Source organism: Coffea arabica, chromosome 9c (genome assembly GCF_036785885.1).
Source record: "Coffea arabica cultivar ET-39 chromosome 9c, Coffea Arabica ET-39 HiFi, whole genome shotgun sequence".
Classification (NCBI taxonomy): Eukaryota; Viridiplantae; Streptophyta; class Magnoliopsida; order Gentianales; family Rubiaceae; genus Coffea; species Coffea arabica.
Genome location: NC_092326.1, coordinates 22,378,225 through 22,390,167, shown reverse-complemented (window position 1 = coordinate 22,390,167; position 11,943 = coordinate 22,378,225). Strand labels below are relative to the sequence as shown.

Genomic DNA, 11,943 nt, shown 5'->3' with positions numbered 1-11,943 from the left:
ATGGACCTAAATTAGGACTCTTTCCAAAGTTAGTTAGACTTACCAAAAATGATAACCTTCTAAGAAGGCTGTGACGACCCCACCTCCCCCTAAGGCGTACCAAAGGGTTCAGCGGACCGCCTGCCCAACTTGTGAGAACCCTCATTTTTAAAATACAATTTCCCCAAACTACATGCCTTGCACCAAGATTTAAACCACCTCTTATATGCCCTAGCATTATATTTCACAATGTGTTACAACAAATCCCTTGTATGGACCCTCACTTTAAAACACAATTTTCTTATTTACATGCCTTATTATAAGATCTAGACCATTTAATATATGCCCTTACAAATTATTTTCTATGTGTTATAATAATTTCCATGCATTTCATTTCAATTCATTTTACTTGAAGTAAAATATATCCTCGAGCTAGGTTGTAAATAAATCACCACTTGTAATTGTCCAAGTGTTCTTTTATTAGCGGTAGAGACTTTTTGTGAGAGATTAGAGGTGTTGAATAATTATTGGTGCATTTGGAAAGGTAAGAATGGCATTAGTCAAAGAATTAAGAGAAGTTGTGTACAAGAATTAGGCCAAGTGGCAAAATCCTAGCCATGCATCTTGTTTGACCAAAGATTAGATGAATTTTAAACCAATTTTTGCTCCATTCCTCCACCATAATTTCGTGCCCTTCTTAGCTTCCAAGAGAAGGAGAGAAACTCCATTTTAAAGCTTTCTAAACCTAGTGTGAGCTTGAGAGAAAAATCAAAAGAGAAAGATCTAGAGTTAGTGAGAAACTTTCCTCCAATCCTTGTGGTTGTTCCAAGCTTGAAGCTTTCATTTTGGTGGATTGTTTTGGTGATTTGAGCACCTTGTAAGTAAGGTAAGTACTCTTTAATTTGGGGGTTTTATGTGTTAGATCATCTACTATAAGCTCTAATCATGAATTGCAAGTTGTTGTGGTTGGAATTGAAAGTTAACCCCTTGAATTAAACAAGTAGTGGATGAATTGTTAGTATGCACACCAAGTGTTTGATGAAATGTTCAACTCTTATTCATTTATGTTTATGAGGTATTGATATGTTTTAAAACCTTATATGGTTAGATGTAATACTTGAGATGTGCAAAAGGTGAAAATAATGAGAAGAGTGAAAGTTGGGAAAGAATTAAGGATGCTGACCGAAACTGTTCAGCTTGCTGTCCGGTTTTTGCCCTGATGTTTCATGCATATTTTGGCTACAAATGTGAGTGATATATGTTGGGTTATGTGTGTAGAGGTTGTCTACAAAAAATTAGCCAATTTGGTTGAGTAAATTTTGAGTTGCAAGCAAAGGGACAAAACTGGACTAGGTCCAGAAACTTTCTGTCCAGCGATGTTGTAAAGGCTATAACGTTTTACTCACTGATCTGAATTGAGTTCCGTTTGTGGCATTGGAAAATAGACTCTTAGAGCTTTAAAATGGTACCTGGCTCATGTTCTGGTTCGTCCCGACTAATCCGTGGCAAGTCGTGGAAGTCGGCTGCCCGTGCGGTACTGTTCATCCGAGGCAGTCCAGAAATTTCTTTTGGCTTCTTAATTTTGAGCCACTTAAGCTGGGATTTTGGAAATGGTTTCTTCACGACAAATTTAACCTTTAAGAACCTAGTTTCCAACGCAATTGACGGAACCTAATTCTGACTCTCCTACCATGAACAGTGACCATTTTCCCGAGGCTGGTCGGGCGAGACAGTTTAACCGTAATGAAACTTTTGAGCTTCGGTGAAACCCTTCTTTTGCCGAACTTTCATGTACATACCAAACTTGTTTTCTTATCAACTTTTCCCATGGTTTGGACCTCATTTGCATGATAGATTAAGTAGCTTAGGCTACTCACTTGGTCTCTCAATGAACCTATACTTGAGTAAGGAACGAATCCAATTGTTAATGGTTTCGCTCGTTGACCTAGGTTTGGGCAACAAAGGTGATCGTAACTGAGACGTTTGATGTCAATTGCTACTTTTGCTTGACAGGTGAGTGTTTCACTACTTGCTACTTGTTATGTGGAATACTTGCATACTTGAAATCGTTGATTTGCTATTGTTTGAGCCAAACACTGTTTTAGTTAAAATCGAGGCGAGTGTGTACTTTATCGCACTTGACCTTCCTTGTTTTCCACTGAGGCTCTACTTACTGAATGAAGTAATATGAAATGAGATATTGCTATACATGACCGTGCTTAAGTTGCGTGGATGACATTCCGCCAACTACTTTACTGTTTGGGTACCCAACCTCATAGGTGAGTCGGTTGTATCGAGCCAGCAAGGGCGTGGTCGAGAAGGCCGATAAACCTTGAGGACTGTTTACTGTTCACTGGAAATTGAATCTTGCCTGGAGGTCCCTGGTGAAGCATAGCCGTTGTGCTTACTTGTTGTGTTGTCCAGCACCACCAGTGATAAAATCCTCGGCTTGATACTGTTTTATTGGAATCCTTGAGCATTGGAAACTCGGATTCCTGGTATACTCGAGTATTACCAAACTACTGTTTATGGAGTGCGGGCCCGGTGGGGGGTTGTTTGGGGGACGGAGACTGGTGAAAGTGGTGTTCTACGGACCTATATACTGTTACAAGTGTTGACGGAGTGTCAACAGGAGGCAATTATGATCAAGCTCAAGTGGACCTTTGGCTTTTGAAAGCCACCCATATCCTTGAATTGAATTGTGATTAAACTGTTATTTTACTGTACGGTGTTTAGTTGGCTATTTTGTGATTTTATGTGGCTATGTGTTTACTTGTTTACCTGGAACCTCACTGGGCTTTAGCTCACCCCATTCCCTTTGTTTTCCTTAACAGATCGGGAAGGGATTTGATCGAGGGCTTTCTTAGCTTTATTTTGCCGTTCTTGCGTTTTGAGGTTGTAACTTTCGTTTAAGCAGACTTGTAAGCTTAAATTCTTAAGGGTGATTTATATTATGTAATTTTGAGTGAAGCGTGGTAAGTTGGCATACGATGATATATGTACTAAGCTGAATTGTTGGATTAGTGATCATGTTTGAGTTAGTGTTTCAATCCCCTGCATTGTCAAATGTTACATTCGTTTCATTGATGATATTAGTACTTTGAACGACTGAGTCCTGGCGAGAGCTAGGCAGGCAGTCTGCTGATACCCTAGGGTTTGCCCAAGGGAGAGGTGGGGCTGTCACAGTTGGTATCAGAGCTTAGGTTTCCGATCTTTGTAGTGTATCCTAGGCTTCAAGTTTAGGATGCCGGACTGTGGGATTGGTTTGAAAGTTGAGTGACCGCTGGTAGGGATAAAAATTAGAGCCTTGGTTTGAATTGGCTTGAGTGAATTAGAAATCTTTGACTTGAGGATTATATTTGACTGTTTTCCTTTAAGAGTGCTTCAGGTTCCTCTACGTCTTTTGTACGATGGATGGATCTAGTGGCCCTAGCAATAGACCAGTTGGTGAGTTTTTCCGTGGGAACTTACAGATGATTAAGTATCAAATCAGGCCGAAAACGATAGAGGCTATTAAAGCCCATCTAACCGCTACAGGCATTTCGACTGCCATTATACTTATACTTACCCTAATGAAGTAGTTCTGGCCATAGTGAAGGAGCGGAAGGTCCTAGCGAGGGATAATACTAGGCTTGGATTTGAAATGAATTATTTGAAGAAAACTATTGAAATGCAAGCGGAGCGGATTAAGGAACTTGAGTATGATGTGGTTAAGAGCCAGGAAAGTGAGGATTAGAGCAGAGTCCATTTAGAATATTTGTGGTGATCTGCTGGGAGAAGTGAGTGACGAGGCTTCTTACATAGGAGGCGAGATTAGAGACAAACCCGCCAGTTTGGGGGGGTCAACTAGTCCTACGACGGATTAAGCCTCTACTCCTAGGCTACTACCTTGGATGATTTTGACTATTGCACATAGAAAGGATAGAAGAGGTTGTGGCTCGGTGGTTGTACGGTTTTCTTTTGACACTTGTGCTAGGTTTTGTTTGATATGACTGTACGACTATATCTGTACTCTTGAGGCTCGTACTTGCTTGCTACTTTTGGTCCTGTTATTTTATAAATGACTGTTAGGAGCCTTTATGTATAGTGTTTTGACTGTTAACTTGGATCTTTGACTTTTGAACTTTTGACTTTTGGCTTTGACCTTATTTCGGCATTAGCCTTTAACTGCTTTTCAATTTTACTCGTTTATCGTGACTCCGATTCCATTTCTTATATGACTTTTAAATATGAATAAGCATATTGTATACCCCTATTTGCTTACCTTGTCAGTTATAATATTTGGGCCCTAGACTAGTGAGTAATCATGGAGACTAGACGATAATATGGTTGGGGCCATGGGTGCGGATCTAGGTAGGTCCAAGATTAAGAGGAGGAATAAAGGTCTGTAGTCAATTAGAACCAAGGACCAGAATGTGGAGAAGGAGACCAGGTAGCTACAGCTATCAATCGTATGACTGATCTATTGTTTACTGGCCTGTTTGGTTGACCATCGAGATCAAGTACCGGGTAACTAGTAAAGGAACCTTGAAGTAAGTGAAGATAGGGCCCTGAAATGGTTCCAAAGTTCGCTTTCCCTAAATTGCTTAGAGGACCAGATCCCAAAGCTGCCGAGAACTGGTTTGAAAGAATGGAAGATATTTTTGCTGCTTCGCGTGGTCCCTACGCGGAGTGAGTTTGGGGTCAAGTGGTGTTATTGTCCGAATATGTGGGTAAGTGGTAAGGACTAGGTACTCTTCTGGGGCGTAAGCTATGAATCATGACTGTTATAAGCATAAACCCTTTATCAGGATACTTGGGAGGAATAGATATGTACGTCGGGTAGGAATCTGTAATATGGGTGATCTACTCTTGGGACCGGCCGGCTCGAGTTGTGAATTACCTTATTGTGGATTCTTGTACTTGAGTACCAAAAAGAGGAGAGCACTAGAATAAGGGTCTGTATCTTGATGGTACTTGAGATAAGTTTTAATGGTAAAAGTCAAGGCGCGGAAGATTCTGACACTTGACCTAGTTGTTGGACTGATTGAGGGGATATATCTCGGAAGTTATCATGGACTAATCTTGAAATAGTCTGTTAGCGTTTCTATAGACGGTGGCTAGACTGTAGTGTACGTTGAGAAATTTGCACTGAACACCTATTTCCTTCTCCTGCGACTGTGAAGACTTGATAAGTGTTTATTTCGAATGTGAGGCGGTTTGATTACAACTACATTGATATTTCTACTCCTCTTGTGACATTCTTTCCTATACTTCCTTGACACCTATCCACTAATATCAAAGTATGGATTTGTTTTGATTATTATAGTGTTGAGATCAAGAGTTTTGGAATTTTGTATGGGGATTGGAGAAAAGAATTGGGTTCTATACCTGTACGCAAAAGCTTGAGATAAGGTGTGGAACTTTTGATATACAAAATACGCTTTAGGGTTTCACTATGTACATAAGTGGCAGTGGTACTTCTTGTGTTAAGACACCATAATAGAAATAAGTGGTATAGTATCTTGAAGTATTGCCCCACTTGTACTGCTTTCTCGTCTATCTCAATTGAGAATAGCTAAGTTTAATTCCTCGTGGTCGGATTGGAAATGAATGAACTTAAAAGTTATATGACTAGACCTTCTACGAAGCCAATCATAATTAGAGTTGCCTGGCAAGCTATTATCGATAAGTGAATCGGTGAGATGACAAAGGTGATTGATCTGCATAAGAAAATAGAGACTGTTCAAAAAGAAGTAGAGTTCCAAAAGAGATGAACTGAGTACTGGGAAAGATGATGGGAACCAAAATACCTAGAGAACATTGAACTACCGTATCAGGACATACAATTGAAAGGAAATATGAAGGGGTTCCAGAAGAGGTACAGAATAAGTTTGCATCAGTATATTTGCCTAGTTGACTAGCCATTAATGAGGTTTTGCCCGGATAAGTTATAATCATTGGACTATGCATAGTGACATTTTTTTTTATATAGCAAGATGTATTCCCTTAGGAACAGTGGACTTGGTACCGGCTGTTTTAATAAGTGCTATGAAGTATTGGTGGTTGTGCAGTATTGGATCCTTATCCCCGAGTTTATTGCCTTACTTTGGTCTTTGAGTTAAAAAAATTTATTGTTTGTCGCTCGAAGGGAAGAAATGATTTAATATACAGTGCATGGGTTAAAGAGCCAGTAAGAATAGTAACCATTTTGTAACTCTTCTTTTATCGAGATTAAGGTTTGCGTCACATTTTTCACCTTGACTAAATCAACAATTTGACTGAATTGTCTTCATCTTCCCTCTTACTTGGCCGAACCAAGAGAGAAGAGAAACCAAAGAGAGACCTCCAACTCCAACCTCAATTTTGTACTTGAATCTGAAGTTACTCCATGGAAATGTTAACTAAGAAAGATTTCAAGGTATTGGTGGAGCGATTTTTGAGGAAGAAGCCCTGGATTTCCATCTTTCTTGAGGTTACAAGGTAACTTTGGCTAGCAATTTTCCTCTACTACCAATATAGGTAAACTAGTGGATTAAGGTAGTACTTTTGGCAGCTTTATGGAAAATTTCATGGGTTGAACTAGTGTTAACCATGGTCTGATAGCTTTGTTATGACTTGCCTAAAGAAAATTCTAGCTTGTGATTAAGAATTTCAGCTTCGGGTTTCATTTTGCTAAACTTGAGTAGAGACGGTTATATGCTTGATGTAGTGAGTTGTGGGCTTGATATTTATATGCTTGAGTTGAAGCTATTTCATGGGAAGAATGAAGCCTTGAATGGGCTAGGAAAAGTTAGTAAACACAAAGGATGTGCCGCTGAAAATTTTTCCGCAGGGAACCTTGGAAGGTTTTATAGAATTTGTTATATCTTGATGTAGAAAAGTCAAAATTGAGTTTCATTTATTATGTTTGAAATTAGGTTCAGAGTATCAGTATTGTTCTCAATTCCCATGAATATCTATGATTTTTCAAAGTTGACTGAAACTGTATACCTGTTCTGTCTGTTACTGGGTGAAGCAGCAACTTTAGGTTGGAATTTAACCGACTCGTGGATTGGATCTTACAATGGTACCTTCTATAAAGTTGTAACAATTTGAATCCATATTCCGACGGTATAAAGTTTTAAGTTTTTGGACATAAGAATCTCGAGATAAGATTTTCAAATGAGATCACGCAAAACTAAAACAAAAAAAAATTCTATTTTCCTAGGATTATTCCTACTTACAATCTCAACTTTAGGATTGGAATTGGTAAACTATTTGAGGTTGGTTTATGAGTGGAATCAAGACTTAAATGAAAGGAAAATGAGTTCTTCAAACCACCTTAGGTCGGACAGTTTACAACTTTGCATTTTGAACATCTTTTCTACTTTCTCTAAACGTATGGCTATAAGTGATACTTTTCTGCTCTAAATGACTTTTGCAACATTGATTAGTAAAGACATAAGGATTATTCTTCTATGGGAACAAGCTAGTATTATATTTCGATAGGTTATACAACTATGAAACTTGTAAATTGATACATGTTCTAAATAAAGATTTGGAGCTTCAATTCCTACATAATATGGCTTTGTATTGCTGGTCTTACTAAAGCATGCGTTCACAGGACTCGAGAGAGTTAAAAAGGATATTCATCGAAAATATTTTGAACTACTCAATAATCAAGCTGAGAATTTCGAGGGCGAAATTCTTTAAGGGGGAGAGAGTGTGAGAACCCTCATTTTTAAAATACAATTTCCCCAAACTACATGCCTTGCACCAAGATTTAAACCACCTCTTATATGCCCTAGCATTATATTTCACAATGTGTTACAACAAATCCCTTGTATGGACCCTCACTTTAAAACACAATTTTCTTATTTACATGCCTTATTATAAGATCTAGACCATTTAATATATGCCCTTACAAATTATTTTCTATGTGTTATAATAATTTCCATGCATTTCATTTCAATTCATTTTACTTGAAGTAAAATATATCCTCGAGCTAGGTTGTAAATAAATCACCACTTGTAATTGTCCAAGTGTTCTTTTATTAGTGGTAGAGACTTTTTGTGAGAGATTAGAGGTGTTGAATAATTATTGGTGCATTTGGAAAGGTAAGAATGGCATTAGTCAAAGAATTAAGAGAAGTTGTGTACAAGAATTAGGCCAAGTGGCAAAATCCTAGCCATGCATCTTGTTTGACCAAAGATTAGATGAATTTTAAACCAATTTTTGCTCCATTCCTCCACCATAATTTCGTGCCCTTCTTAGCTTCCAAGAGAAGGAGAGAAACTCCATTTTAAAGCTTTCTAAACCTAGTGTGAGCTTGAGAGAAAAATCAAAAGAGAAAGATCTAGAGTTAGTGAGAAACTTTCCTCCAATCCTTGTGGTTGTTCCAAGCTTGAAGCTTTCATTTTGGTGGATTGTTTTGGTGATTTGAGCACCTTGTAAGTAAGGTAAGTACTCTTTAATTTGGGGGTTTTATGTGTTAGATCATCTACTATAAGCTCTAATCATGAATTGCAAGTTGTTGTGGTTGGAATTGAAAGTTAACCCCTTGAATTAAACAAGTAGTGGATGAATTGTTAGTATGCACACCAAGTGTTTGATGAAATGTTCAACTCTTATTCATTTATGTTTATGAGGTATTGATATGTTTTAAAACCTTATATGGTTAGATGTAATACTTGAGATGTGCAAAAGGTGAAAATAATGAGAAGAGTGAAAGTTGGGAAAGAATTAAGGATGCTGACCGAAACTGTTCAGCTTGCTGTCCGGTTTTTGCCCTGATGTTTCATGCATATTTTGGCTACAAATGTGAGTGATATATGTTGGGTTATGTGTGTAGAGGTTGTCTACAAAAAATTAGCCAATTTGGTTGAGTAAATTTTGAGTTGCAAGCAAAGGGACAAAACTGGACTAGGTCCAGAAACTTTCTGTCCAGCGATGTTGTAAAGGCTATAACGTTTTACTCACTGATCTGAATTGAGTGCCGTTTGTGGCATTGGAAAATAGACTCTTAGAGCTTTAAAATGGTACCTGGCTCATGTTCTGGTTCGTCCCGACTAATCCGTGGCAAGTCGTGGAAGTCGGCTGCCCGTGCGGTACTGTTCATCCGAGGCAGTCCAGAAATTTCTTTTGGCTTCTTAATTTTGAGCCACTTAAGCTGGGATTTTGGAAATGGTTTCTTCACGACAAATTTAACCTTAAGAACCTAGTTTCCAACGCAATTGACGGAACCTAATTCTGACTCTCCTACCATGAACAGTGACCATTTTCCCGAGGCTGGTCGGGCGAGACAGTTTAACCGTAATGAAACTTTTGAGCTTCGGTGAAACCCTTCTTTTGCCGAACTTTCATGTACATACCAAACTTGTTTTCTTATCAACTTTTCCCATGGTTTGGACCTCATTTGCATGATAGATTAAGTAGCTTAGTCTACTCACTTGGTCTCTCAATGAACCTATACTTGAGTAAGGAACGAATCCAATTGTTAATGGTTTCGCTCGTTGACCTAGGTTTGGGCAACAAAGGTGATCGTAACTGAGACGTTTGATGTCAATTGCTACTTTTGCTTGACAGGTGAGTGTTTCACTACTTGTTACTTGTTATGTGGAATACTTGCATACTTGAAATCGTTGATTTGCTATTGTTTGAGCCAAACACTGTTTTAGTTAAAATCGAGGCGAGTGTGTACTTTATCGCACTTGACCTTCCTTGTTTTCCACTGAGGCTCTACTTACTGAATGAAGTAATATGAAATGAGATATTGCTATACACGACCGTGCTTAAGTTACGTGGATGACATTCCGCCAACTACTTTACTGTTTGGATACCCAACCTCATAGGTGAGTCGGTTGTATCGAGCCAGCAAGGGCGTGGTCGAGAAGGCCGATAAACCTTGAGGACTGTTTACTGTTCACTGGAAATTGAATCTTGCCTGGAGGTCCCTGGTGAAGCATAGCCGTTGTGCTTACTTGTTGTGTTGTCCAGCACCACCAGTGATAAAATCCTCGGCTTGATACTGTTTTATTGGAATCCTTGAGCATTGGAAACTCGGATTCCTGGTATACTCGAATATTACCAAACTACTGTTTATGGAGTGCGGGCCCGGTGGGGGGTTGTTTGGGGGACGGAGACTGGTGAAAGTGGTGTTCTACGGACCTATATACTGTTACAAGTGTTGACGGAGTGTCAACAGGAGGCAATTATGATCAAGCTCAAGTGGACCTTTGGCTTTTGAAAGCCACCCATATCCTTGAATTGAATTGTGATTAAACTGTTATTTTACTGTATGGTGTTTAGTTGGCTATTTTGTGATTTTATGTGGCTATGTGTTTACTTGTTTACCTGGAACCTCACTGGGCTTTAGCTCACCCCATTCCCTTTGTTTTCCTTAACAGATCGGGAAGGGATTTGATCGAGGGCTTTCTTAGCTTTATTTTGCCGTTCTTGCGTTTTGAGGTTGTAACTTTCGTTTAAGCAGACTTGTAAGCTTAAATTCTTAAGGGTGATTTATATTATGTAATTTTGAGTGAAACGTGGTAAGTTGGCATACGATGATATATGTACTAAGCTGAATTGTTGGATTAGTGATCATGTTTGAGTTAGTGTTTCAATCCCCTGCATTGTCAAATGTTACATTCGTTTCATTGATGATATTAGTACTTTGAACGACTGAGTCCTGGCGAGAGCTAGGCAGGCAGTCCGCTGATACCCTAGGGTTTGCCCAAGGGAGAGGTGGGGCTGTCACAAACATAATTTCAGTTCATTAGCCATTCCATAGGCTCACAACAACACACGAACAAAGATTAAGCTAATATCAAGTGCGGAAATGCAATTACAAAAGACAGATTTGACGGGTTTTGCGGAAATAACATATCCGAGGCTACGTTTATCAGATTGATACGTAGCTTATACCATTTCGAAGCTAAGGCAAAGGCCTACAACTTTCATGAAGTGCACTTAGTCTAATTTCCAGTGTAACCTGATCAAATTCCCAATCCATATAACCTGGTTTCAACTATTCGGCTAATCAACCGTACTGCATTCAAGTGACCATATCTCAGTCTACCAAGGTCTGTTTAAGATGTTCTTGGTGGCGTTACAAAGCTAAGACAGGGCACTGAAACTCTCATATTTTGGTGAAAGGCTAAATCCAAACGGATTATAGTGAATAAACTCAACCAAAAGGACTAAACTGTCCACGCAGAACTCTGGAAATTAACCTAGATCAGCAAGGGTATTTTCATCTTTTCACAAGCTACGATACTCCGGTTGAGCTGAAATTTTGTAGGTAACTATAAAATACCATTCTATACAACTTTCATGTTTTGATCTAAGGCCAATTCGGCCTCTAGCATGAGACTACAAAACCGAACAGAAAAAGGGGGAAAGTTTCCAGAAATCTGGAATTTTCAGTATTCAATCCAACCTTCCTTGATTTCTTACTTCCAACACTACCAAAGCCCCTTATATAACCTTATATACAACATATGCAACTATACAACAAGTGTAGACAGAAATTAATCAAACCCTAACTTGTTATTTCATCCAATAATCATCACAACCACTTGCACATCTTGAAATCAAGCCAAAACTTAAGCTAAATAACATCTTAACGCAAGATTTAAAAGATCAAGGACCATGATCAGATTTAATACCTCAAAGACAAGCTTGGATGAGTGATAATCCACCTTCTTTGAAAATTTCTAGTTCCTCTAGCTTCCCAACTCACAATTAACACTTTAATCGGTTTGGAAATCGATTTTCTCATTTGGTTTGGCTAAGATTCAAGAAGAAGGAAGTTTTCTTTTGCTCTCCCTTTCTCTCTCTCTTTTGGTCGGCCAGCAGCAGAAAAAAAAATGAAGAGGAAAGTGCAAAATTGGAAATAAGAAGGTTAGTTGCTCTCTTGGCCAAGAAACTCTAGGGTGGCGACACTTACCACCACTTTTCACTTTTCTCTTTCCTTTTCCTTGTTATTTTAGCCTCAATTTTCGG

General features: G+C 38.8%; 2 long non-coding RNA genes across 2 annotated transcripts; both read left to right on the top strand.

Annotated features, from left to right (window-relative positions):
- The first annotated feature begins 680 nt into the window (after positions 1 to 680).
- Positions 681 to 3,029, top strand: LOC140013967 (uncharacterized). Its single transcript, XR_011820814.1, has 3 exons — positions 681 to 865; positions 1,929 to 1,992; positions 2,814 to 3,029. It is a non-coding gene; the product is annotated as an uncharacterized lncRNA (long non-coding RNA).
- Positions 3,030 to 8,214: 5,185 nt separating this feature from the next.
- On the top strand, positions 8,215 to 10,455 carry LOC140014027 (uncharacterized). Its single transcript, XR_011820886.1, has 3 exons — positions 8,215 to 8,399; positions 9,462 to 9,525; positions 10,347 to 10,455. It is a non-coding gene; the product is annotated as an uncharacterized lncRNA (long non-coding RNA).
- The last annotated feature ends 1,488 nt before the right edge of the window (positions 10,456 to 11,943 follow it).